This window comes from Leopardus geoffroyi, chromosome X (genome assembly GCF_018350155.1).
Source record: "Leopardus geoffroyi isolate Oge1 chromosome X, O.geoffroyi_Oge1_pat1.0, whole genome shotgun sequence".
Classification (NCBI taxonomy): Eukaryota; Metazoa; Chordata; class Mammalia; order Carnivora; family Felidae; genus Leopardus; species Leopardus geoffroyi.
Genome location: NC_059343.1, coordinates 70,483,835 through 70,510,415, shown reverse-complemented (window position 1 = coordinate 70,510,415; position 26,581 = coordinate 70,483,835). Strand labels below are relative to the sequence as shown.

Here is a 26,581-nt window from a genome sequence, read left to right as displayed (position 1 = left end):
TTATCAATGAGCCACTTACAGTTTTTATTCCAACACTCCATCTTAAATTCAGCGTCCTTAGTTAGAAAGGCTTAGGAAGGACAGATTTTTGTAGGCCCTCACAGAAATGCTTAAGTAGAAAATTTAATAAAAGATACCCTGTTAAATATACACCTATAGTTAGAGATTATAACTGAAAGTATATTTATAATCTGTTATAATAATATTGAAGATGGACTTCACAGAACTGAGATAAAATGTACTTCTTGATTTGTGACTGCTTTTACATTTGGAATTTGATCAATTAAGAATTCATATAGTTAATATATGTGAACTATTTGGGGAGGGTACAATCTCTTGGGTAAACTGCTTCATAACTATAATTAAGAGGGAAAAATCCAAAATTATTCACATATATATTTTTATTTATTTATTTATTTTTTTTTTCAACGTTTATTTATTTTTGGGACAGAGAGAGACAGAGCATGAACAGGGGAGGGGCAGAGAGAGAGGGAGACACAGAATCGGAAACAGGCTCCAGGCTCTGAGCCATCAGCCCAGAGCCCGACGCGGGGCTCGAACTCCCGGACCGCGAGATCGTGACCTGGCTGAAGTCGGACGCTTAACCGACTGCGCCACCCAGGCGCCCCTCACATATATATTTTAGTAACCTGCTTCTGCCATTTCTATAGCTCTATTTAGAAAGAAGTAATTAGAAGATCCATAAGTAAAACAATATATATTAAAGGAGAAAAATTAACTTAATCTGATATAAAAGAAAGCTGAGCTTATATGAATAACTAAAGGCATCAGAAGACTAAATACATTATGGAGGCACCTGGGTGGCTCAGTCGTTAAGCATCTGACCCTTGATTTTGGCTCAAGTCATGATCTCAATGTTCACGATCTAGAGTCCATAGTTGGGCTCTGTGCTGTCTGCTTGGGATTCCCTCTCTCTCTCTCTCTCTCTTTCTCTCTCTTTCTGCTCCCTAAACTTAAAATAAGAAGACTAAATTATGAAATTATCATTCTTCTTTTGTTACACATAGTAAGAGTAAGGGTACAGTGGAAATGGTCCTAGATTAACATAATCTATTTGAAATTTGATGAACTTCCCTATGAAAGTGAATGTGGCTAATATCCTGGGAACTAATGATATAAGCTGATTAATACAGATCTTACTACTTTGATTTTTTAAAAATAACTCAGGAGAGTGTTTACCTTTATAATATCTTTAGATAATCTGCTAAAGAATTAGATAATATAAATAGCATTTCATGAGGAATATTTAAACTGCTTTTAAAACTTCTCAAGTACAGGGACATCTGGGTGGTCAGTCAGTTAAAATTCTGACTCTTGATTTTAGCTCAGGTCATAATTTCACAGTTTGTGAGTTCAAGCCCCATATGGGGTTCTGTGCTGACTCATGGAGCCTGCTTGGGATTCTCTCTCTCTCTCTCTCTGCCTCTCCCCTACTCGTGCTCACTCTCTCTCAAAATAAATAAATAAACAAATAGAAAGCTTGTCAAATACAGGTATACACTTCACTATACTCATATGCTAATTAAATAATATTTGCATTCTTACCTATTTATTAAAACAAGTCCTGTCAATGACCTCTGATAAATTTACTTTGTTAGTTTCATTCTTTTTATTTAATTTATCTTTTATTCGAGTATAGTTGACACACAATGTTACATTAATTTCAGATGTACAACTTGGTGATTTGACAAGTTTATACATTATGCTATGTTCACCATAAGTATAGGTACCATCTGTCCCATTACATCATTACAGTATCATTGACCGTATTCCTCTTGCTCTGTGCCATATTACCATAACTTTATCATTTCATAACTAGAGGCCTGTATCTCCCCCTCCTCTTCACCCATTTTTTCCAATCCCCCCCACATCCTTCCCCCCTGACAACCATCAGTTTTTTTTCTCTGTATTTGTAGCTCTGATTGTGCTTTTTGTTTTTTTATTCTTTTTTTTATTTTTATCTTTAGATTCCATGAGTGGAATCATAAGGTATTTATCTTTCTCAGTCAGACTTATTTTACTTAGCTTAAGTAGGTCCATTGATGTTGTCTCAAATAGCACAATCTAATCTTTTTTAAGGCTGTTTAATATTCCATTATATATATTATATAATATGATATATAATCATAACGTATGATTTATATAACATTTTTCTCATCCATTCATCTTATAATGTATCACACATATATAATACATAATAATATACCACATTATATATATATACTACATTTTCCTTATCCATTCATCTATTGATGGACACTTAGTTTGCTTCCATTCTTGGCTATTGTAACTAATGCTGCAATAAACATAGGGGTGCATATATCTTTTTGAGTTAATGTTTTCATTTCCCTTGGGTAAATACCCAATAGTGGAATTATTAGATCATATAGCATATCTATTTTTAGTTTTTTGAGGAACCTCCATACTGTTTTCCACAGTGGCTGTACCAATTTACATTCCCACCAACAGTGCATGAGAGTTCCTTTTTCTCCACATCGTCACCAACACTTGCTATTTTTTGTCTTCTTGATTTTAGCCATTTTGACTTGTGTGAGGTGATATCTCATCATGGTTTTGGTCTGCATTTCCAAGATTAATGGTGTTGAGCATCTTTTCATGTGTCTGTTGGCAATCTGCAGGTATTCTTTCATAAAATGTCTATTCAGGTATTCTGCCTGTTTTTTATTTAAAATTTTTTTCTGCCCATGTTTTAATAAGATTCTTTTTGGTGCTTGTTAGTTTCATTCTTATTACAACCTACCCTTTAAAGGCATAAAAGTATATTTCTTTTATTTTAAATTTTTGTAATTCTTTATTGCTACATATTTAGACTGGTTTTACCCTTTGATTACTCATAAATTAGTAAAGTTTCTCATTGAATTTAAAAAATTTTAAAGTAAAGCCACCTGGAATAACTCAACTTTTGTCAGTTTATTATTCAGATTTCCCATTTCCATCCATTGGAACATTATAACAGAGAACACTTCTCTGTTCCATGCTATAAAATAACCAGCAATATAATTCAGAGTTACAAAGTACCTACCTAAACTTGGGTGTATGTCTCAGCTTATTTTTCAGGCTATTACTTCCTTTCATTGGGCAGAGAGAAATAATTCAGTATTTGATTTATAAGAGTACATATATGAGTGAATAAAAGTAAATAAAAAAATATCAAGAGGATTGTCTTTTTCCCATTATATATTGTTTCCTGCTTTGTTGAAGATTAATTGACCATATAGCTATGGGTTCACTTCTGGGTTTTCTATTATGTTCTAGTGATCTATGTGTCTATTTTTGTGCCAATACCATACTGTTTTGATCACTACAGTTTTGTAATATAACTTGAAGTCTGGAATTGTGATGCCTCCAGCTTTGTTCTTTTTCAGGATTGCTTTGGCTATTTGAGGGAAGCTGTGTAACTATGTCAAAATAAATTTGAAAGCTGAATTTCTCAAGGTAATCTTCCTATTAACTTATAGAAAACTTTGCTGTACTTATTTCATTACACTGGTTAAATATGATAAAAAATAAACTGAAATTTCTATGAGTCAGTTCTCATGCTATCAATTGGCTAGGAGAAAATTATATATAGCTTTGTCCAAAAGAATGATATATATATTATTATGGATGGTGCTCATATGTACTTGAAACTTTACTCAGTAAATATATTTGAATGTTGAATGATTTATCAGAGGGGATTTGATCTTTTCTTTACTCTTCATGTGTATATGGAGAGTGAATAGTAGTGCCTTGAATATTTGACACCCCCCAGTGTCACATTCTGTTTATGAACTGCAACAGATACTTGCACTGAAATGTAATATACTGTCAACTAGATTGTAGGAATAAATTAAATAATTGTGATGTATACAAATTAAATAAAATAACTTAGTCTCTATAGATGATTGAGTATCTGATGTAGTACATGTCAGTTATTTCTCCTAGGTTACTTTGCCTTGTTTTTATAAATCCTTTTATTAAAACTTCCTTAGAAAGCATATGGACCAGATAATAACTATGGACCTGAAACTAGTTGCATGCCTTCACCAACCAATAGCCTGCATCCTTTTATTAAAGGATTCTGGATTGAATTTATACATATAATTTGGTCTTCACTTATATATAGGCCTTTTGAGTCATTAATGGCATAATTATCAAGTTGGTCTGATTAACATATATCAGCTATAAGCATATAAAGCTTGCAAATCAGAGACGAGGCCATTTCTGTAAGGAAGCATGAAGACTGAAGAAGCTAAATGTTCATGATGCAAAAAATCCGTGGCAAATGTCCAAGGAGACATTTAGCAAGCCTAAGAATTGATTACAATTCCACAATTAGCATGCCCCTTCAAAGTGATACCACCAATGAAAGGCAGAAAGCTCATTCTCAATATCTGGCACACAAGCTTCCAGGTTTGTAAAACCATTTATATTTTGATATATTTTCACAATTCATAGTAGTGCTGTTCAAATTACCTCCAAGCATAAATTTTTTGAATACTAAGCTATCAATAAGAAAATATGTAACTTTCAAATTGATTTATATGACATACACATCCACACCTACCCGGTTTTTATTCTTATCCCATGTCACTTTGTCCCGTCAGAGCTTAATATTAACAATATTGATTTATAAGTTTGAGTCACAGTATTATTCTTAAATGTTGTGTATATGAATGAATATGTGCATGCGTTTGTATATGTTTTAAATTTATTTTCCCAAATATGTGAGTAATTTATATTGTCATGACCCCATTGTATATGCATGGATTGACATAAGCCATTAAGAGTAGATTGTATATTTTGTTTATAAATATAAAAATGATCAGTTTTTTTCTCTTAGTTTAAGAAGCTGCAAGACCCACTGTAATAATAATAACTAATATTTGCCATTTTAAACACTTTTCTTATATTAACTCAATTCTTACAACAATTCTGACAAAGGAACTACTATTATCTGCACTCTGCAGATGCAAAAACTGACTCAAGGAGAGGTAAGTCACTTAACAAAGGATACAAAGCTAGTAAGTGGCTGAGTCAGGATTTAAAGCCAAGAAGTTTGACTATAGATCTCATGCTCTTAACCACTATGTTATACTACTCATAGTAATTGAGATGGTCTAAAATTGGAAATGACTACTTATGACACCCACAAAATACCTTCTAGAATGCCATGTAAGATACAGCTGGCCACAATCTCAGAGTAATCTAAGTGCAGTCAGTTATCCACAACTGTGAATTTTTGCAAAGATCATAATCCATATGTACAGCTCACCATTCCTTAATCTCACTCATTCATTTGTTCCGCAAAGATTTAATAAATGATTTCTATGTGCATAATAATTGTTACAAATTCAGGGGGACAGGAAGACACACAACACAATCCCTGCATTTAGAGAGCTTACAATTTTATTTTAAGACACTAAACAGAAACACACAAAAAATGTTATTATCATGTATCTTAAACTAAAAGAAATATGCCCCAAGAGTTAAGTGAATGAGAAATATTGTAGGCTTTAGTTAATAAAAGAAATGAAAGATCAGAATGAATTTGAGTGATGGGGCAATGTTTTCACACATTCATATCCTGCACAATAAAACTGCAATCTCGTGTTTCCTAACACTGTACGTAACATGTTATTTAACTTCACCAGTCAATTCTTTATGTTCTTAAAATCCACCATACTGTATATAGATTAATACAATACTATTTTGGGTCTAATTGGGTTTCTGATTTGTATGGGCTATGACTTTATCTAGAAGAGGGCAAAAAATACTGAAAATTCAAGGAAAATATATATATATTGTTGAATTATATTAGTCACAAATAGGCTAATTAAATTATTGAAACCAATAACACAACTGAAAATTAAAGAAATAATTATACAGCCAAAAGCATTTAAAATTTCCTAAAACTCAACAATTAAGAAAATTTCATCTCTATTTTATAAGAAAGTGGTATATACTTGTAATAAAAAAGGGCCAAAAAGACACCCAATGCATTTTAAAACTCTTCGTTTACTGAATTTCAAGCAACAGGATTTTAACTGAGAGCTTCTTCAAACTAGCAAGTCATACAAACCATATGTGACGAAGCCTAGACATACTACTATGAAGAAACTACAAAATTGGATTCCAAAGACATCCAGGAATTTCAAATGTAGAAAACAAACCTGGCACCAACATAAAACTAGCATTTTCATTTTATGTTATAGAACAACAGTCAAACATAAGAAAGATGCTCAATACATCCAAGAGGACTCAATTTAAAATACAGTAAGAAAAAAATAAAATAAAATAAAATAAAATAAAATAAAATAATAAAATAAAATAAAAAGAAAGTTGAAATAAACTGGCTTGAAGAAATGCTAAACAATTATAAAGCTAAATAAGCAAGCTATAACTTTAAATATTGAGAATTATACCCAAAATGGTATTTTAAATTATACACAAAATTAATTCTTAATGTTATCTTCTTTAATGAGACTAAAAATGTAGAAAATCCAAAGTAAATGCATATACATTTTATATATATTTGGAATCCAATGTGATATGCTAATTTTTATATTTATGTATGTATGTACATTTTGTGGGAAATATGTTTCTTAATTTTAAATGGCTTATGATGCTATTTAAATTATAAAAGTTTGCTACTTCTATATACTCAGAATAGTGTAATATCAGTAAATGATATCTATACAGTCTGCAAAGCATATAGTGAAGTGTTTAAGAACACTTGTAATAAAGGTATTTCTAAGAATGATACTTGCTTACTATATAGAGGTTAATATTCTATCAGTCAATAGAAGTTATACATATTCTGCAATACATGTAGAATGGTGTTTAAGAATACTTCTAACAAAGATGTTTGGAAGAACACTGTTTACATATTACTTAGAATGTGTATCCTAAAAGTGTTTTACATATACTTAGAAGAGTGTATTATAAAAGTGATAGTTATACACATTCTTCAATGGATGCAATGAAGTGTGTAAGAACACATGATAAAGATGTTTCTAAGAACACTAAAAAATTATCAATGTCAAATAATGAGGTGGGGGTAGGGAGGCTGATTTAGAATAAAGACCAAAATATTAAACTCTGAAAAAGCTACTAATAAAAAAAAAATTGAGATCCAATTTGGTTGCTGCCTAGAGGACAGCTTTTGTCCCAACATGAGTCATTGACAAAACAGATCACAGACAAAATTGTGAAATCAGAAAAGTTGGTCTTGGGGCTTTGTAATTGATTTCAACATCCACTGATGTGAGCCACTGGAATGTACACTGTCACTCAAAACTTCAGCTCATACATATCCATATATATACTACTCAATGTTTAACACATTGAGGCATTCATTACATAATTATATTTTATTATTTTTTCGTAGAAGCACAGGGTATAGCAATGAGAGAATATTTTCATTAACAAATACCTAATGCTCACTTGTTTTCTATTAAAAAAAAAAGAGAGAGACAGTGGGGCGCCTGAGTGGCTCAGTCGGTTGAGCGTCCAACTTCAGCTCAGGTCATGATCTAACAGTTCGTGGGTTTGAGCCCCATGTCAGGCTCTGTGCTGACAGCTCAGAGCCTGGAACCTGCTTCAGATTCTGGGTTTCCCTCTCTGTCCCTCCCCCGTTCATATTCTGTCTCTGTCTCAAAAATAAACATTAAAAGAAAGACAAAATGATAAATTATCCAAGTAATAATAAACTTAGACGGAAGTTTAAAAACAGGAAAAAATATGTACACACATTCTAAAAATACAGGTGTTAAAGGTTTAAATAAATTTGATAATAATAAACATATATTTTCTTAGATTGATACTGGTGAAATCATGTGTGGAGATGCAATATCTAAAATAACTGAAGTAACTGTACAAAATGAATGAATCCCAGGGGAGAACCACACTCTTACTTGTTTGGAGACATTCAGAGACAGGTTTATTCATGGCCCTTAATTTGGTTTAGTACCTGAAAATTAGATTATTTTAATTGTACCTACCTAGAGCTCCTTCACTGGAGTTTTTATAAACAACTGAATATCAAACTAAAACCTACAAAATCAGTTGTTTCTAAGTCTTGCAAAAAAATAAACCAAAAATACCAAGGGAAAACCTAAAATTTTACCCAGAGTTAAAACATCTATTTCAAAATTCAGTCTTCAGTTTTTTTTAATCATACCACAACTGGTATGAAAGAAAATTGTGTTTCCTGAATACACCTGGGAAAATTGTTACAATCTAGGATAGCGATCAGATCTATCTTATACTTTACTGTTTGAAATATTCAATGGAGTAAGTGTGGATTTTATTTTTATGTATTTATTTTTTTCTTGTGTTTTTTTTCTTTTTTCAATTTTATTTATTTATTTTTTTCAATATATGAAATTTATTGTCAAATTGGTTTCCATACAACACCCAGTGCTCATCCCAAAAGGTGCCCTCCTCAATACCCATCACCCACCCTCCCCTCCCTCCCACTCCTCATCAACCCTCAGTTTGTTCTCAGTTTTTAAGAGTCTCTTATGCTTTGGCTCTCTCCCACTCTAACCTCTTTTTTTTTCCTTCCCCTCCCCCATGGGTTTCTGTTAAGTTTCTCAGGATCCACATAAGAGTGAAAACATATGGCATCTGTCTTTCTCTGTATGGCTTATTTCACGTAGCATCACACTCTCCAGTTCCACCCACGTTGCTACAAAGGGCCATATTTCATTCTTTCTCATTGCCACGTAGTACTCCATTGGGTATATAAACCACAAATTCTTTATCTATTCATCAGTTGATGGACATTTACGCTCTTTCCATAATTTGGCTATTGTTGAGAGTGCTGCTATAAACATTGGAGTACAAGTGGCCCTATGCATCAGTATTCCTGTATCCCTTGGGTAAATTCCTAGCAGTGCTATTGCTGGGTCATAGGGTAGGTCTATTTTTAATTTTCTGAGGAACCTCCACACTGCTTTCCAGAGCGGCTGCACCAATTTGCATTCCCACCAACAGTGCAAGAGGGTACCCGTTTCTCCACATCCTCTCCAGCATCTATAGTCTCCTGATTTGTTCATTTTGGCCACTCTGACTGGTGTGAGGTGATATCTGAGTGTGGTTTTGACTTGTATTTTCCTGATGAGGAGCGACGTTGAGCATCTTTTCATGTGCCTGTTGGCCATCCGGATGTCTTCTTTAGAGAAGTGTCTATTCATGTTTTCTGCCCATTTCTTCACTGGGTTGTTTTCCGGGTGTGGAGTTTGGTGAGCTCTTTATAGATTTTGGATACTAGCCCTTTGTCTGATATGTCATTTGCAAATATCTTTTCCCATTCCGTTGGTTGCCTTTTAGTTTTGTTGGTTGTTTCCTTTGCTGTGCAGAAGCTTTTTATCTTCATAAGGTCCCAGTAGTTCATTTTTGCTTTTAATTCCCTTGCCTTTCGGGATGTGTCGAGTAAGAGATTGCTATGGCTGAGGTCAGAGAGGTCTTTTCCTGCTTTCTCCTCTAGGGTTTTGATGGCTTCCTGTCTCACATTCAGGTCCTTTATCCATTTTGAGTTTATTTTTGTGAATGGTGTCAGAAAGTGGTCTAGTTTCAACCTGCTGCATGTTGCTGTCCAGTTCTCCCAGCACCATTTGTTAAAGAGACTGTCTTTTTTCCATTGGATGTTCTTTCCTGCTTTGTCAAAGATGAGTTGGCCATACGTTTGTGGGTCTAATTCTGGGGTTTCTATTCTATTCCATTGGTCTATGTGTTTGTTTTTGTGCCAATATCATGCTGTCTTGATGATTACAGCTTTGTAGTAGAGGCTAAAGTCTGGGATTGTGATGCCTCCTGCTTTGGTCTTCTTCAAAATTCCTTTGGCTATTCGGGGCCTTTTGTGGTTCCATATGAATTTTAGGATTGCTTGTTCTAGCTTCGAGAAGAATGCTGGTGCAATTTTGATTGGGATTGCATTGAATGTGTAGATAGCTTTGGATAGTATTGACGTTTTGACAATATTTACTCTTCCAATCCATGAGCACGGAATGTCTTTCCATTTCTTTATACATTCTTCAATTTCTTTCATAAGCTTTCTATAGTTTTCAGCATACAGATCTTTTACATCTTTGGTTAGATTTATTCCTAGGTATTTTATGCTTCTTGGTGCAATTGGGAATGGGATCAGTTTCTTTATTTATCTTTCTGTTGCTTCATTATTAGTGTATAAGAATGCAACTGATTCTGTATATTGATTTAGTATCCTGCAACTTTGCTGAATTCATGTATGAGTTCTAGGAGACTTTTGGTGGAGTCTCTCGGATTTTCCATGTATAATATCATGTCATCTGCAAAAAACGAAAGCTTGACTTCATCTTTGCCAATTTTGATGCCTTGATTTCCTTTTGTTGTCTGATTGTTGTTGCTAGAACTTCCAACATTATGTTAAATAACAGCGGTGAGAGTGGACATCCCTGTCGTGTTCCTGATATCAGGGGAAAAGCTCTCAGTTTTTCCCCGTTGAGGATGATGTTAGCTGTGGGCTTTTCATAAATAGCTTTTATGATCTTTAAGTATGTTCCTTCTATCCCGACTTTCTCAAGGGTTTTTATTAAGAAAGGGTGCTGGATTTTGTCAAATGCCTTTTCTGCATCGATTGACAGGATCATAAGGTTCTTATCTTTTCTTTCATTAATGTGATGTATCACGTTGATGATTTGCGAATGTTGAACCAGCCCTGCATCCGAGGAATGAATCCCACTTGATCTTGGTTAATCATTCTTTTTATATGCTGTTGAATTCACTTTGCTAGTATCTTATTGAGAATTTTTGCATCCATATTCATCAGGGATATTGGCCTGTAGTTCTCTTTGTTTACTGGGTCTCTGTCTGGTTTAGGAATCAAAGTAATGCTGGCTTCATAGAATGAGTCTGGAAGTTTTCCTTCCCTTTCTACTTTTTGGAATAGCTTGAGAAGGATAGGTTTTATCTCTGCTTTAAACATCTGGTAGTACTCCCCTGGGAAGCCATCTGGTCCTGGACTCTTATTTGTTGGGAGATTTTTGATGACTGATTCAATTTCCTCGCTGGTTATGGGTCTGTTCAAGCTTTCTATTTCCTCCTGATTGAGTTTTGGAAGTGTGTGGGTTTTTAGGAATTTGTCCATTTCTTCCAGGTTGTCCAGTTTGTTGGAATATAATTTTTCATAGTATTCCCTGATAATTGCTTGTGTCTCTGAGGGATTGGTTGTAATAATCCCATTTTTATTCATGAGTTTATCTATTTGGGTCATCTCCCTTTTCTTTTTGAGAAGCCTGGCTAGAGGTTTATCAATTTTGTTTATTTTTTCAAAACACCAACTCTTGGTTTTGTTGATCTGCTCTACAGTTTTTTTAGATTCTATATTGTTTATTTCTGCTCTGATCTTTATTATTTCTCTTCTTCTGCTGGGTTTAGGCTGCCTTTGCTGTTCTGCTTCTATTTTCTTTAGGTGTGCTGTTAGATTTTGTATTTGGGATTTTTCTTGTTTCTTGAGATAGGCCTGGATTGCAATGTATTTTCCTCTCAGGACTGCCTTTGCCCCATCCCAAAGCATTTGCATTGTTGTCTTTTCATTTTCGTTTGTTTCCATATATTTTCAAATTTATTCTCTAATTGCCCGGTTGACCCATTCATTCTTTAGTAGGTTGTTCTTTAACTTGCATGCTTTTGGAAGTTTTCCAGACTTTTTCCTGTGGTTGATTTCAAGCTTCATAGCATTGTGGTCTGAAAGTGTTCATGGTATGAGCTCAATTCTTGTATACTTATGAAGGGCTCTTTTGTGACCCAGTATGTGATCTATCTTGGAGAAGGTTCCATGTGCACTCGAGAAGAAAGTATATTCTGTTGCTTTGGGATGCAGAGCTCTAAATATATCTGTCAAGTCCATCTGATCTAATGTATCATTTAGGGCCCTTGTTTCTTTATTGACCATGTGTTTAGATGATCTATCCATTTCTGTAAGTGGGGTGTTAAAGTCCCCTGCAATTACCACATTCTTATCAATAAGGTTGCTTATGTTTATGAGTAAATGTTTTATATATTTGGGGGCTCCCATATTTGGCACATAGACATTTATAATTGTTAGCTCTTTCTGATGGATAGACCCTGTAATGATTATATAATGCCCTTCTTCATCTCTTGTTACAGCCTTTAATTTACAGTCTAGTTTGTCTGATATAAGTATGTCTACTCCAGCTTTCTTTTGACTTCCAGTAGCATGACAAATATTTCTCTATCCCCTCACTCTCAATCTGAAGGTGTCCTCAGGTCTAAAATGAGTCTCTTGTAGACAGCAAATAGATGGGTCTTGCTTTTTTTATCCATTCTGATACCCTATGTCTTTTTGTTGGTGCATTTAGTCCATTTACATTCAGTGTTATGATAGAAAGATAAGGGTTTAGAGTCATTGTGATGTCCGTATGTTTTATGTTTGTAGCGATGTCTCTGGTACTTTGTCTCACAGGATCCCGCTTAGGATCTCTTGTAGGGCTGGTTTAGTGGTGATGAATTCCTTCAGTTTTTTTTGGGAAGACCCTTATCTCTCCTTCTAGTCTAAATGACAGACTTCTTGGGTAAAGGATTCTCGGCTGCATATTTTTTTCTGTTGATCACATTGAAGATCTCCTGCCATTCCTTTCTGGCCTGCCAACTTTCAGAAGAGAGATCAGTTACGAGTCTTATAGGTCTCCCTTTATATGTTAGGGCTGTTTATCCCTTGTTGCTTTCAGAATTTTCTCTTTATCCTTGTATTTTGCCAGTTTCACTATGGTGTGTCGTGCAGAAGATCGATTCAAGTTACATCTGAAGGAAGTTCTCTGTGCCTCTTGTATTTCAATGCCTTTTTCCTTCCCCAGATCAGGGAAGTTCTCAACTATTATTTCTTCAAGTACATCTTCAGCACCTTTCCCTCTCTCTTCGTCCTCTGGTATACCAATTATGCGTATATTATATCTTTTTAGTGCATCACTTAGTTCTCTAATTTTCCCCTCATACTCCTGGACTTTTTTATCTCTTTTTTTCTCAGCTTCCTCTTTTTCCATAACTTTATCTTCTAGTTCACCTATTCTCTCCTCTGCCTCTTCAATCCGAGCCATGGTCATTTCCATTTTATTTTGCATCTCGTTTATATGTTTTTCAGCTCCTCCTGACTATTCCTTAGTCCCTTGATCTCTGTAGGAATAGATTCTGTGCTGTCCTCTATACTGTTTTCAAGCCCAGCGATTAATTTTATGACTATTATTCTAAATTCACTTTCTGTTATATTATTTAAATCCTTTTTGATCAGTTCATTAGCTGTTGTTATTTCCTGGAGATTCTTTTGAGGGGAATTCTTCCGTTTCATCATTTTGGATAGTCCCTGGAGTGGTGCAGACCTGCAGGCACTTCCCCTGTGCTGTGTGTATAACTGGAGTTTGTCGGCAGGGCCAGAGTCATACCTGATATCTGCCCCCTGCCCACCACTGGGGCCACAGTCAGACTGGTATGTACCTTCTCTTCCCCTCTCCTAGTGGCGGGATACACTGTGGGGTGGTGTGGCCCATTTGGGCTACTTGCACACTGTCAGGCTTGTGCTGGGGATTTGACTTATTAGCTGGGGTGGATAGGCATGGTGCAAGGGGCGGGAGGGGCAGGCTCAGCTCATTTCTCCTTAGGGCATCCACTTTGGGAGAGGGCCTGCGGCAGCGGGAAGGAGTCAGACCCGCAGCTGGAGGGGTGGATCCTCAGAAGCACAGTGTTGGGTGTTTGCCAGGTGCAAGCAAGTTCCCTAGCAGGAGCCGGTTCCCTTTGGGATTTTGGCTGGGGGATGGGCGAGGGAAATGGTCCTGGCGAGCGCCTTTGTTCCCCGCCAAACTGAACTCTGTCATCCTGGGGCTCAGCAACTCTCCCTCCCATTTCCTCCAGCCTTCCTGCTCTCCGAGCAGAGCTGTTAACTTATAACCCTCCAGATGTTAAGTCCCGCTCGCTGTCTGAACACACTCCGTCCGGCCCCTCTGCTTTTGCCAGCCAGACTCGGGGTCTCTGCTTGGCCGGTGGGCCACCCCTCTGCCCCGGCTCCCTCCTGCCAGTCCATGTAGCGCACACCGCCTCTCAGCCCTTCCACGTCTAATACAGAGCTTGACATTCTTCCAGGAACTCATGGATGCCTTAATGTTGTTTCATTAGAGATTAAAAGCAACCTTATCTTGACAATAGCCAGACCTCCAAGGCCCCATAAACCCTACTTTTAGCATGCAGAAATTCCTTAGAAACTTATATTACCTCTACCCTCTTCCCTCCACTAGCTTACAAGTATTAATCAGTCACTCCTCACAAGTGTAGCTCTTTCTTCCCATAGGTCCTGTCCCCCTGGTATAATAAAAGAATGTTTTTGCACCATAAAACGTCTCAAAAGTTCTTTCTTGACCATCGCACTTGATGGTCCTGCATCAGTATATACGATAGTTATGAGTAAGAATACTAAAACCAAGCTGCCTCAGATCAAATCCATGCCTTGATATTTACTAGTTTTATGATTTCAGGCAAGTTATTTCATCTTTCTAAACCCCAACTTCCTACTGTTTAAAATTAAAATAATAACAGTACCATGCCCATACTGATTGTTAGTATTAAGTAAGATAATAGAAGTAAAGTGATCTCAGCACAGTGCACGATATATAATAAACAAGCAATAAACCTGTAGTGTCATTATTGCTGATGATAGGATGGGTCTCAAGGAGATACAACAGGCCTAAATAACTCCATGAATAGTTCAATAGAATCCCTTAATAAATAAAAGGGCTAAAATTAAACTAGTTTATTGATATCCATCTTTGCTCCTATTTCATCCCAGATTCTTTTCAGTAAAATCTGACTGAGAAGTTAAATGGCAAGGATGCTAGAGGACTGGGAAATAACAAGGTAAGAAAAATATCACTTTCTAAGAATGCATAGATTATCCCCCCTAAAATAGTGTTTTTCTAATTCCTGTTCCCTGCACCTGTCCCACTCCAGAAAAAAAGTAAAACAAAACAATATATGCACTCGTTCACCCATATAACTCTTTACCTCCCCTCCCCCAAAATAGCATAAACTTCAGGGGTTAGAAATGGTTGCAGGAATGTGAACATTGAACTTTGACTTTTTTTTTTTTTTGGGAGGATGAGGGGTTGCAGCTTTAGTCCATCTTTAAATAGCACTTGGGAAGCCTGGGAAGATGACAGACTTAGAGGACCTTTGGCTCACCTCATCCCACCAATACAGCTAGATAACAATCACATCATTGTAAATAACCTAGAAAAATGAACCCAGAACAAACTCCACAATTGAAAGTAAAGAAGAGGCCACATAGAAGAGGGTAGGAAGGAAAGAGATGCAGTAGGGAGTAAAACGAACCACAGTTGTTAATGGTGCAAAGGGAGCCACCAGTATGGAGAAGGGTGAGAAACAGACTATCATGCTGGGGATCCCACATCGGGAAGATTAATCCCCCCCATAACATTTGGCTTTGAAAGTAAGAGGAGCAGAATTTCATGAGTTATTAAAACCAGAGGGACTTAAATTCTACATTTTTTTTCTATCATTATTTATTTTATTTATTTTTTAAATATGAAATTTATTGTCAAATTGGTTTCCATACAACACCCAGTGCTCAAGCCTACAATTTTAAATATCAGCAAGCTCTGTTCTGGGAGAGCCCAGAGAGCAACAGGCAGCAGGATCCTCACCCTTAAAGAGACAGCATGAAAAACACCCAGTAGAGATAGTGTAGAAGCCGCAGTTTGAAAAAGGCCTGTGGCATACAGGAGGGAGAGCTATTTACTCATCTCAGAACATGTCCAGGAGGGACAGGGATCTCAGAATGACCTCTCCAGGAAAAAAAGTGCTGGCATGTGTCATTTATCTCCCCTGTCCCTAAGCATACACACAGGGCCACCTGCAGGAACCAGCACAGTGCCCACATTCACTACTTAACTTGCTTACACCAATGGTAAAAATAAGTGATAAAGAACTTTAAAAACAGTGATAGAAAAGAAGGAAGTTGCATACAAAGGAAACCCCATAAGGCTATCAGTGAATTTTTCAGCAGAAACATTGCAGTTGGAAGGAAGTGGTATAGTATATTCAAAGTGCTGAATGGGAAAAATATGCAGACAAGAATAGTCTATCTGGCAAAGTTATCATTCAGAACAGGAGAGAAAAGAGTTTTTCAGAAAAACAAAAGCTAAAGGAACTCATGAGAAATAAACCACCACCCAAGAAATGTTAAAGAGGACTCTTTGAGTGGAAAGGAAATACCATAAGTAAAAGTATAAAAAGTAGGAAACACAAAAGCGATAAAAATAAGTATACCTATAAAAATCAGTGAATGGATTCACAAAATAAAAGAATGTAAAATATAATACCATATACTTGAAATATGAGGGAAGGGAAGAGGAATGAATAATTGGTATAAACATAAATGACCATCAACTTAATATAGACTGCTGTATACAGAAGATGATGTATACAAACCTAACTGTAAGCACAAATCAAAAACAGTAATAGATATGCAAAAACTAGAAAAAAAAAAAAAGAATCCAAGCATATCAGCAAACAAAGCCAGCAAACCATGAAAAAGAGCAAGGAAGAAAGGATCAGAGAAAAGCTACAAAAACAACCACAAAACAAGCAACAAAATGACAATAATTACATATCTATAAATAATTATTTGGAAAGTAAATGGACTAAATGCTCCAACCAAAATCAAAGGGTGACAAAATGGATAAAAAACAGGACCCATTTATATGCTGCCTACAAGACACTAATTTCATACCTACAGACACCTGCAGATTTAAAGTGACAGGGTAGAGAAACAGTTATTAAGCAAATGGATGTCAACAGAAAGTCAGGGTAGCAATAAATTCATTGGACAACATAGACTTTATTTTTTTTAATGTTATTTTAATTTTTTAAATTTATTTCTTAAGAGAGAGAGACAGAGTGTGAGTGCGGGAGGGACAGAGAGAGGAGTCATGGAATCAGAAGCAGGCTCCAGGCTACATGCTGTCAGCACAGAGCCTGATGCGGGGCTCAAACTCACAAACTGCGAGATCATGACCTGAACCAAAGTCATACGCTTAACCGACTGAGCCGCCCAGGCATCCCCCAAATAGACTTTGAAACAAGAGAAAAATAAGTACACCACATAATAATAAAAGAGGCAACCCAGCAAGAAGATATAAGAATTGTAAATATTAATTCACCCAAAATGAAAGCAACCAAATAGATAAAACAGTTAAAAACAAACATAAAGGAATTAATCAGTAATATTACAATAACAGTAGAGGACTTTAATATCCCACTGATATCAATGAACACATCAACCATACAGAAAATTAACAAGGAAACAGTGGCTTTGAATGACACACTGGATCAGATGGATTTAAGAGAAATATTCAGAACATTGCATCCTAAAACAGCAAAATACACATCCTTTTCAACTGCACACAGAACATTCTCCAGAATACATCACATATTGGGCTACAAAACAAGTCTCAACAAATTTTTAAAAAGTAGAAGTCATTCCATACATTTTTTTTCTGAAAACAACACTATGTAATTAGAAATCAAACACAAGAAAAAATCTAGAAAGGGCACGAATACATGAGATTAAATAACATGCTACTAAACAATGAATGGGTCAACCAAGAAATCAAAGAAGAAATCAAAAAGTACACAAAAATAAATGAAAACACAACAGTCCAAATTTTGGAGGGTGCAGCAGAAGTGGTTCTAAGAAGAAAGTTTACAGCATTACCTCAAGAAGCAAGAAAAATCTCAAATAAACAACCTAACTTTACACCTAAAGGAGCTAGAAAAAGAACAACAAACAAAACTCCAAACCAGCAGAAGAAAGGAAACAATAAAGATTAGAGCAAAAATGGATAATAAAGAAACTGTTTAAAAAAAACAATAGAACAGGTCAGTGAAACCAGCACCTGGTTCTTTGAAAAGATCAACAGAACTGATAAAACTCTAGCCAGGTTCATCCAAAAAAAAAAAAAAAAATAGAGGACTGGAATAAACAAAATCACAAATAATAAAGGAGAAATAACAACCAACACCAGAGAAATACAAAGGATTCTAAGAGAATATTTGAAAAATTATATGCCAATAAATTGGACAACATAGAAGTAATGGATAAATTCATAGAAACATACACCTATCAACACTGGAGCTAGAAGAAACAGAAAACTTGAACAGGCAGATTAGCGACAATGAAATTCAATCAGTAATAAAAAATCTCCAAACAAACACAAGCCCAGAACCAGATGGCATCACAGATTAATTCTACCAAACAATTTAAGATGAGTTAATACTTATTTTTATCAAACTATATCAAAGAACAGAAGAGGAAAGGAAACTTCCAAATTCATTCCATGAGGTCAGCACTATCTTGATACCAAAACTGGATAAAGACACTACCAAAAAAGAGGCCAATATATGTGATGAACATAGATGCAAAATATATGTGATGAACATAGATGCAAAAATTCTCAACAAAATATTAGCAAACCAAATCCAACATTAACAAAATCATTCACCACAATCAAGTGGGATTTATTCCTGGGGTGCAATGGTAATTCAATATTTGCAAATCAATCAACTTGATACATCACATCAATAAGAGAAAGGATAAAAACCATATGATCACTTCAATAGATGCAGAAAAAGCATTTGGCAAAGTACAATACCCATTCATGACAAAAATCTTCAACAAAGTAGTTTTAGAGGGAACATACTTAAACATAATAAAGGCCTTATATGAAAAACCCACAGCTGACATCTTCCTCAATGAAGAAAACCAGACCTTTTCCCCAAAAGTCAGGAGCAAGACAAGGATGTCCACTCTCACCACTATCATTCAACATAGAAGTCTTAGCCACAGCAATTGAACAAGAAAAAAAAAATAAATAAAAGGTATCCAAATTGGTAAGAAAGATGTAAAATTTTCACTATTTGCATATGACATGATCCTATACATATAAAACCTAAAAGAGTCTACCAAAGCCTACTAAAACAGAAAAATTAATTCAGTAAGATTGGGGTTACAAAGTCAATACAGAGAAAACCATTACATCTCTGTACACTAATAATGAAGCAGCAGAAAGAGAAATTGGGAAAACAATCCCACTTACAATTGCACCAAAAAGAATGAAAGAGCTAGGAATAAACTTAACCAAAGAAGTGAAAGACCTGTACTCTGAAAACTATAAAAACACTGATTAAAAAAACTGAAGATGACACGAAGAAATGGAAAGACATCCCATACTCATGGATTAGAAGAACAAATATTGTTAAGATGTATATGCTATCTAAGGCAATATACATATTTAATGCAAAATACCAATAGTATTTTTCACAGAACTAAAACAAACAATTCTGAAATTTGTATGGAACCATAAAAGACTCCAAATAGCACAGCAATCTTAAAAAATAAGAACAAAACTGGAGTTATCACAATTCCAGACCTTAGACTAAAATATAAAGCTGCAGTAATCAAAAGCACTATGGTACTGGCACAAAAACAGACACACAGATCAATGTAACAGAACATAAAAACCAGAAATGAACCCACAACTATATGTTCAAATAAACTTTGACAAAGCAGGAAAGAATATCCCATGGGAAAAAGAATCTGTTCAACAAATGGTGTTGGGAAAATTGGACAGTAACACGCAAAAGAATGAAAGTGTACCACTTTCTTAAACCATTCAAAACATAAATTCAAAATGGACTAAAGACCTAAATGTGATTCCTGAAACCATTAAAATCCTAGAGGAGAACACAGGCAGTAATTTTTTTGACATCGGCCATAGCAACTTCTTACCAGATATGTCTCCTTAAGCAAGGGAAACAAAAGCAAAAATAAACTACTGAGACTTCATCAAAATAAAAATAAATTTAAAAACCTTCTACAAAGCAAACAATCAACAAAACTAAAAGGCAACCTTTGAAATGGGAGAAGACATTTGAAATGACATATGTGATAAATGGTTAGTATCCAAAATATATAAAGAACTTATAAAACTCAACACCCATAAAATGAATAATCCAATTTAAAAAATGGGAAGAAGCCATGAATAGACATTTTCCCAAAGAAGTCATACAGATGGCCAACAGACACATGAAGAGATGCTCAACATCATTGATTATAAGGAACATACAAATCAAACTACAGTGAGATATCACCTCATACCTGTTAGAATGGATAAAATCAAAAACACAAAAAAACAACAGGTGTTGGCTAGAATGAGAAGAAAGGAGAACCCTCTTACACTGCTGGTGACAAAGAAAACAGGGGCAGCTACTCTGGAAAACAGTATAGAGGCTGTTCAAAACGTTAAAAATAGAACTACCCGACTGTCTAGCAGTTGCACTACTAGGTATTTACTCAAAGAATACAAAAATAATACTTTAAAGGGATACTTGCACCCCAATGTTTATACCAGCATTATCTGTGATAGCCAAACTATGGAAACAGCCTGTGTCCATTGACTGATGAACAGATAAAGAAAATGGGATACACACACACACACGCACACACACACACACAATGGAATGTTACTCAGCCATAAAAATGGAATAAAATCTTTCCATTTACAACAACATGCATGGAGCTACAGAGTACTATCCTAAGTGAAATAAAGACAAATTCCATATGATTTCACTCATATGTGGACTTTAAGAAACAAACATAAAAAGAAAACAAGCATAGGGGGAAAAAAAAGAGAGAGGCACACCAAGAAACAGACTCTTAACTATAGAGAACAAACTGATAGTTGCCAGAGGGGAGATGGGTTGGGAGAAAGGGTTAAATAGTTGAAAGGCATTAAGGAGTACACTTGTGATGAGCACCAGGTGTTGTAGGGAATCACTGAATAACTAAATTGTACACTTAAAACTAGTAAAAAGAAATAAAAACTGGAGGTATCACAATTCCAGACTTCAGTTTACATTACAAAGCTTTAGTAATAAAAATATTTATGGTACTGAAAAAAAAATAGACACATAGATCAACAGAACAGAATAGAAATCCCAGAAATAAATCCACAATTATATGGTCAATTAATCTTTGACATGAGAAGAATGAATTTCTAATGGGAAAAAGACAGTCTCTTCAACAAATGGTGTTGTGAGAACTGGAGAACTACATGCAAAGAATGAAACTGGACCACTTTCTTATACCATATGCAAAAGTAATCTCGAAATGCAATAAGAACGTAAATGTGAATCCTGAAACCATAAAAATCATAGAAGAGAGGTCGGGCAGTAATCACTCTGACATCAGTCATAACAAAATCTTCCTAGATATGTCTCCTGAGGCAAGAGAAACAAAAGCAAAAATAAACTATTGTGGCTATATCAAAATAAAAACTTCTGCACAGTGAAGGAAGAGAAAACCAACAAAACAAAATGGCAACATACTGACCTGGAGAAGAATTTTGTAAATGACAAATTTGATTAAGGTTTCATATCCAGCATATATAAAGAACTTATACAATTCAATGCCCCCAAAATGTATAATCTAATTAAAATGGGCAGAACATATGAACAGATATTTCTCCAAAGAAGACATCCGAAATGGCCAAATGACATATCCAAAGATGCTCAATATCACTCATCATTATGGAAATGCAAATCAAAACAATGAGACATTACCTCACACTTGTCAGAATGGGAAAAATCAAAAACAGAAGAAAAAAGTGTGGGCGAGGATGTGGAGAGCAAGGAACCCTTGTGCTCCGTTGGTGGGAATGCAAACTGGTACAGCTACTGTGGAAGACACTATGGAGGTTCCTCATAAAATTAAAATTACAGCTACCCTTCCATCCATGAATTTCACTACTGGGTATTTATCCAAAGAATACAAAAATACTAATTCAAAGTGACACATGCATCCCTATGTTTATTGCAGCATTATTTACAGTAGGCAAACTATGGAAGCAGCCCAAATGTCCATCGACAGATAAGTTGGTAAAGAAGTGGTGTATATATTCAATGGAATATTATTCATACATAATAAAGAATGAAATCTTGCTATGTGCAATGACAAGGATGGAACTAGACAGTATAATGCTAAGTGAAGTAAGCCAGTTAGAGAAAGACATATGATTTCATTCATATGTAGAATTTAAGAAACAAAACAAATAGAGCGGTTTGGGGAGGGGGGATGGGCTAAATGGGTAAGGGGCATTAAGGAATCTACTCCTGAAATCATTGTTTCACTATATGCTAACTAATTTGGATGTAAGTTTTAAAAAATAAAAATTAAATTAAATTAAAAAAAGAAACAAAACAAATGAATAAAGAAAAAAGTTGTATGTATAGTAGTGTTGAAACACTATATTGCATATCTTAAAGTAATATTGCATTGTATGTTAACTAACTGGAATTTAAATAAAAACTTTAAAAAAGAAAGGAAAAAAAAAACAGACTCTTAGCTATAGGGAATAAACAGATGGTTACCTGAGGAAAGATGACAGAAGGGATGGGTGAAATAAGTGAAAGGGATTAAGAGTATATTTATCTTTATGAGCACTGAGTAATATATGGAACTTTTGAATCACTATGTTGTACCCCTGAAATTAATATAACACTATATGTGAAACACATTGGAATTAAAATAAAAAACTAAACATCACTTCAGAATCCAATGCCATTAGAAATTCATTCAACAAACCATAAAAAAAAGATGCAATATAAAGTAAATAGGTCTTATTAATGACAGAACTAAATTTTTGAATAGAACAATTTAACTTGAATCAGATTTTGCCATTACCAAGCAAATAAATAAATCAGCAATGTAGCCACCTGTGCTGACCAAATGCTTACCTTTCTTTTATCAGATTATGAAACTCCTGATGTTTACATTTTATATATAAGGTGTGCTCTTTTCCTTTGGGAGACACCAATTGATAATTATAATGCATGTATGCAGATATTACTGAAAAATCTATAAGACCAATACACACACACACACACACACACACACACACACACACACTATCTATGAAGTCTGTAGATCACTGTTTAGTGACTGTAGTAGTTGTCTGAAGTGCCTCTCACTGTTTTATAATAGCTTCCTTCTAGATTCTTATTTGGTCTAAAACCTTTGCCCTGTAGTTAGGGATGGCAGATACAGGACATTTATCCTTCTACTCCTCGAATCCATCCCATGTCAGATGTAATTAATTGATCATCACACTCTTCTTAAGCTAGGATTCAGTCTTAGAATCCTCTATGACATATTGCTTTAGACAGCTAACAGCTACTAACCAACATGTGAAAACTATTTGCTATACTTGATTTAAATGTATACCAACATGTGAAAACTATTTGCTATACTTGATTTAAAGAAAAGCTCCTTTCCTATTTTTTGTACACCAAAGCATTTGACCATTGGCAGGCTTTTCAGCTGTTTAAGCAGCAAAGCATTACTTCTCATTCACCTTGATGATTTTTCCCACTTAAATTTATTGTCCTTATCTATAAATTTAACCTATAATGGCAATGTTTCATTAAGAATTGCCTCAATGTTCTGATTCATTTCCCTCCCTTGCTCAAAAACCTTCAGTGGCTCTCCACTCTACAAAGTAACCCCTAAAACTTTAACTGGATCTCAAGGTCTTTCACAATCTGACTCCATTTCAAGTTACTTTCATATAGATACTCCTTATTCAAATAAGTGAAACTATTCACATTCCAGAAAAAATCCTAAATTTTCCCATATCTCTGCATTTGTTATGTTATGCCCCATACCCATATCTTCCCTCCAGTTCTCACTTAAAATCCTACATCTCCTTCAAATATCAATCTCTGTTTTTCCTTTGTATTTCTCACTTTGCACTTATATCTTCCTTATATGTACTTATTTGCTGACATATGTTGTATACCTACTAGTCTGAAATGTAATGGAAATTATTAAGTATGAATAAATTCATCATTACACCCTTCTTGGCACCCAGAATGAATTGCAGAACACAGTACATACTCCCATAAATGGAGTTCAAATGCAAATTAATACTGTGTCACTGATTCAATGGATCTCAACAGACACAGCCCTCAATTCCCTCTGCATATTATGAAAATGTACAAGATATCTTTGGTTACCAAAACAAATAGAGAGCACTACTGGTATTTCATGGGAAGGAGTCAGGCATACTAAACATCCTGAATCGTTTCAGCCAGTCCCTCAAAAACAAGAATTGTCCTCCATCTATGCGCACATCTCCCCCTAGATATAAATAACATCCCTCTTGAGAAATAATGGCTATTATCTTGGATATATGAATGGTAATTTTGTCCTAAAAATTAAAGTTTAATGGGAACTAAATGTTAACAATGATAGAAAAGTTCAAGATGTATGTGCCTTAAAATCAAATGGGACTTCTAGAATGCTATTTAGAGTACTGAAAAGCACTTTGTGTCTGACACCAGGTAAGTTTTATTGCTTTCAGGATGGCAATAGGACATTGCCACTATACACATTAGCTCTGCTATGACTCACTAACACCAACAATTTCTATTTCAGTTGTCACTGTGGACTCTAGGAATTCTTCAAGAAAACTGCCTATTCTATTTGCCTGACGTGCAATAGGAAGAACTGAAATGTCTATCAGGATATTCTCAATACAGTCTGACAGGTTCTCCAAACACACTGGTCTACAAACTACTCTGCCTATAAAGAAAATCTATATTCCTGCTGTCAGTGCCACACATGCTAATAATTTACTCTAAATTTATGTTATGTAGAGTTTCTTAATCCATAAAGGAGATAAGTTTAGTGTTTCACAACTAAAATGTACTGTAATGTTAAAAAAATTAATGTTTATTTTTGAGAGAGAGAGAGTGCAAGCAGGGGAAGGGCAGAGAGAGAGGGAGAAACAGAATCCAAAGCAGGATCCAGGCTCTGAGCTGTCAGCACAGAGCCTGAGGTAGAGTTCCAACCCATGAACCATGAGATCATGACCTGAGTCAAAGTCACACGTTTAACCAAGAGAGCCAACCAGACACCCCTCTAATGTTAAAATTTGTATTTATTTTTAAAATCTCCTGGAAGGAGTTAAGATGGCAGAGTAGTATGGGGACCCTATGCTTCCTTCATTCCTCAAACACAGCTAGATAAATATTAAATCATTCTGAACATCCAAGAAATAGATCTGAGGACTGAGAGAACAAACTGCACAACTAGAAGCAGAAAAGAGGACACATCATGGAAGGTAGGAGGTGCAGAGATGTGATTTGGGGAAGAAAAGAATAGCTGGTGCTGTGGAGGAGAGGGAGCACTGATCATGGAGAGAGCAGAGAGAAAAAGAGAGAGAGATAAAGCAGCACACAGGGGACTGTACAAGAAAAATACTTCCTTAAAACTATTGACTGGAAGAACAAGAGGGGCTGATTACCATGAGTTTTTATGATCAATGGAGCTCAAAGACTGAAATCAGTTTTAGAGGTCCATGCAGTGGCTGGAGTGGTCTTAGAATCTCCTGGGATGCATTGGGAGAGACAATTCTTCTAGGAAAGCATTTGGGAGAGGTGGGTGGCTCTGCCTCTCAGGGAACAAAAGAGCCAGCAGGAGCCATTCTGGTGCCTGACTCATTAGCATAGGGACAGAGACACCTACTTAGGACAGCAAACTTAGGTGCTTTTACCTGTGCTTTACTCTAAACTCCAACCTACAGCATGCATTCATGTGACTACCCTTCAGGAACAAACTGGCACCACCCCCAACATGGCAAGACCTTCCTGCCGAGGATCAGCATGGGTCTACATGCACCAGATCCCTAAAATTTGTAGTTTTGAAACTCAGCCAGTATGTCTGAGGTACACTGCACTGCTGGGTGGTCAGACAGCCTAGACACAGACAAGGGTGAAGGCAGGGATCCGAGGGATGCCTGGGACATGTGAGGAGAGATTGTCCACTCTTCTGTGAGGGTTTCATGGAAAATGGTGGGGGCAAACTCCACTCTATGGGGACAATGGAGATGGTGGGTGTAATTTTTCTCCCTGCCCAGTAGCACAGACAGACTTCACTGATCAGCACAATGCCAAGAGTGGAGGCTTGAGCTGCTTACACCAACCCCACTACCCTGCACTTTGCAGGTGCCTCTATACTAGGACAAGTGTGCCTGAGAGTTGGAGCAACAGTGGGCTCCTCTCCCAAAACACCGAGCACAAACCCCCAGCACACACCAACTCTGCTGAAAATAGACTGCTGAAAAACTTCAGCTCTACTAGAAATGGAAACTGCATCTGGTCTCTTTTAACAAGCAGACCAAAGCACACCTAGTTAAAACTTGCCACGCATTGGACAAGGTTATAACACTTCCCACCACAGGCAAGGAGAAACGCTGCAGAAGACTGATCTGAGGGAAAGAGCAGCCAAACCACAGCAGGAGAATGCACATGGCATACACGAGAAACAATTCCTAAAGCACCAAGTTCTGGACAACAAATGACTTCTTCTTAATAAATCCATTACTCTCAGGAGAAATACATATAACAGGCTTTCCAAACACAGAGAAGAAGACAG

General features: G+C 35.8%; 1 protein-coding gene across 2 annotated transcripts in view; it reads right to left on the bottom strand.

Annotated features, from left to right (window-relative positions):
- LOC123594530 overlaps positions 1–26,581 on the bottom strand; it is a 414,794-nt gene that overhangs the window by 324,736 nt on the left and 63,477 nt on the right. The gene's annotated exons all lie outside the window — the stretch shown is intronic.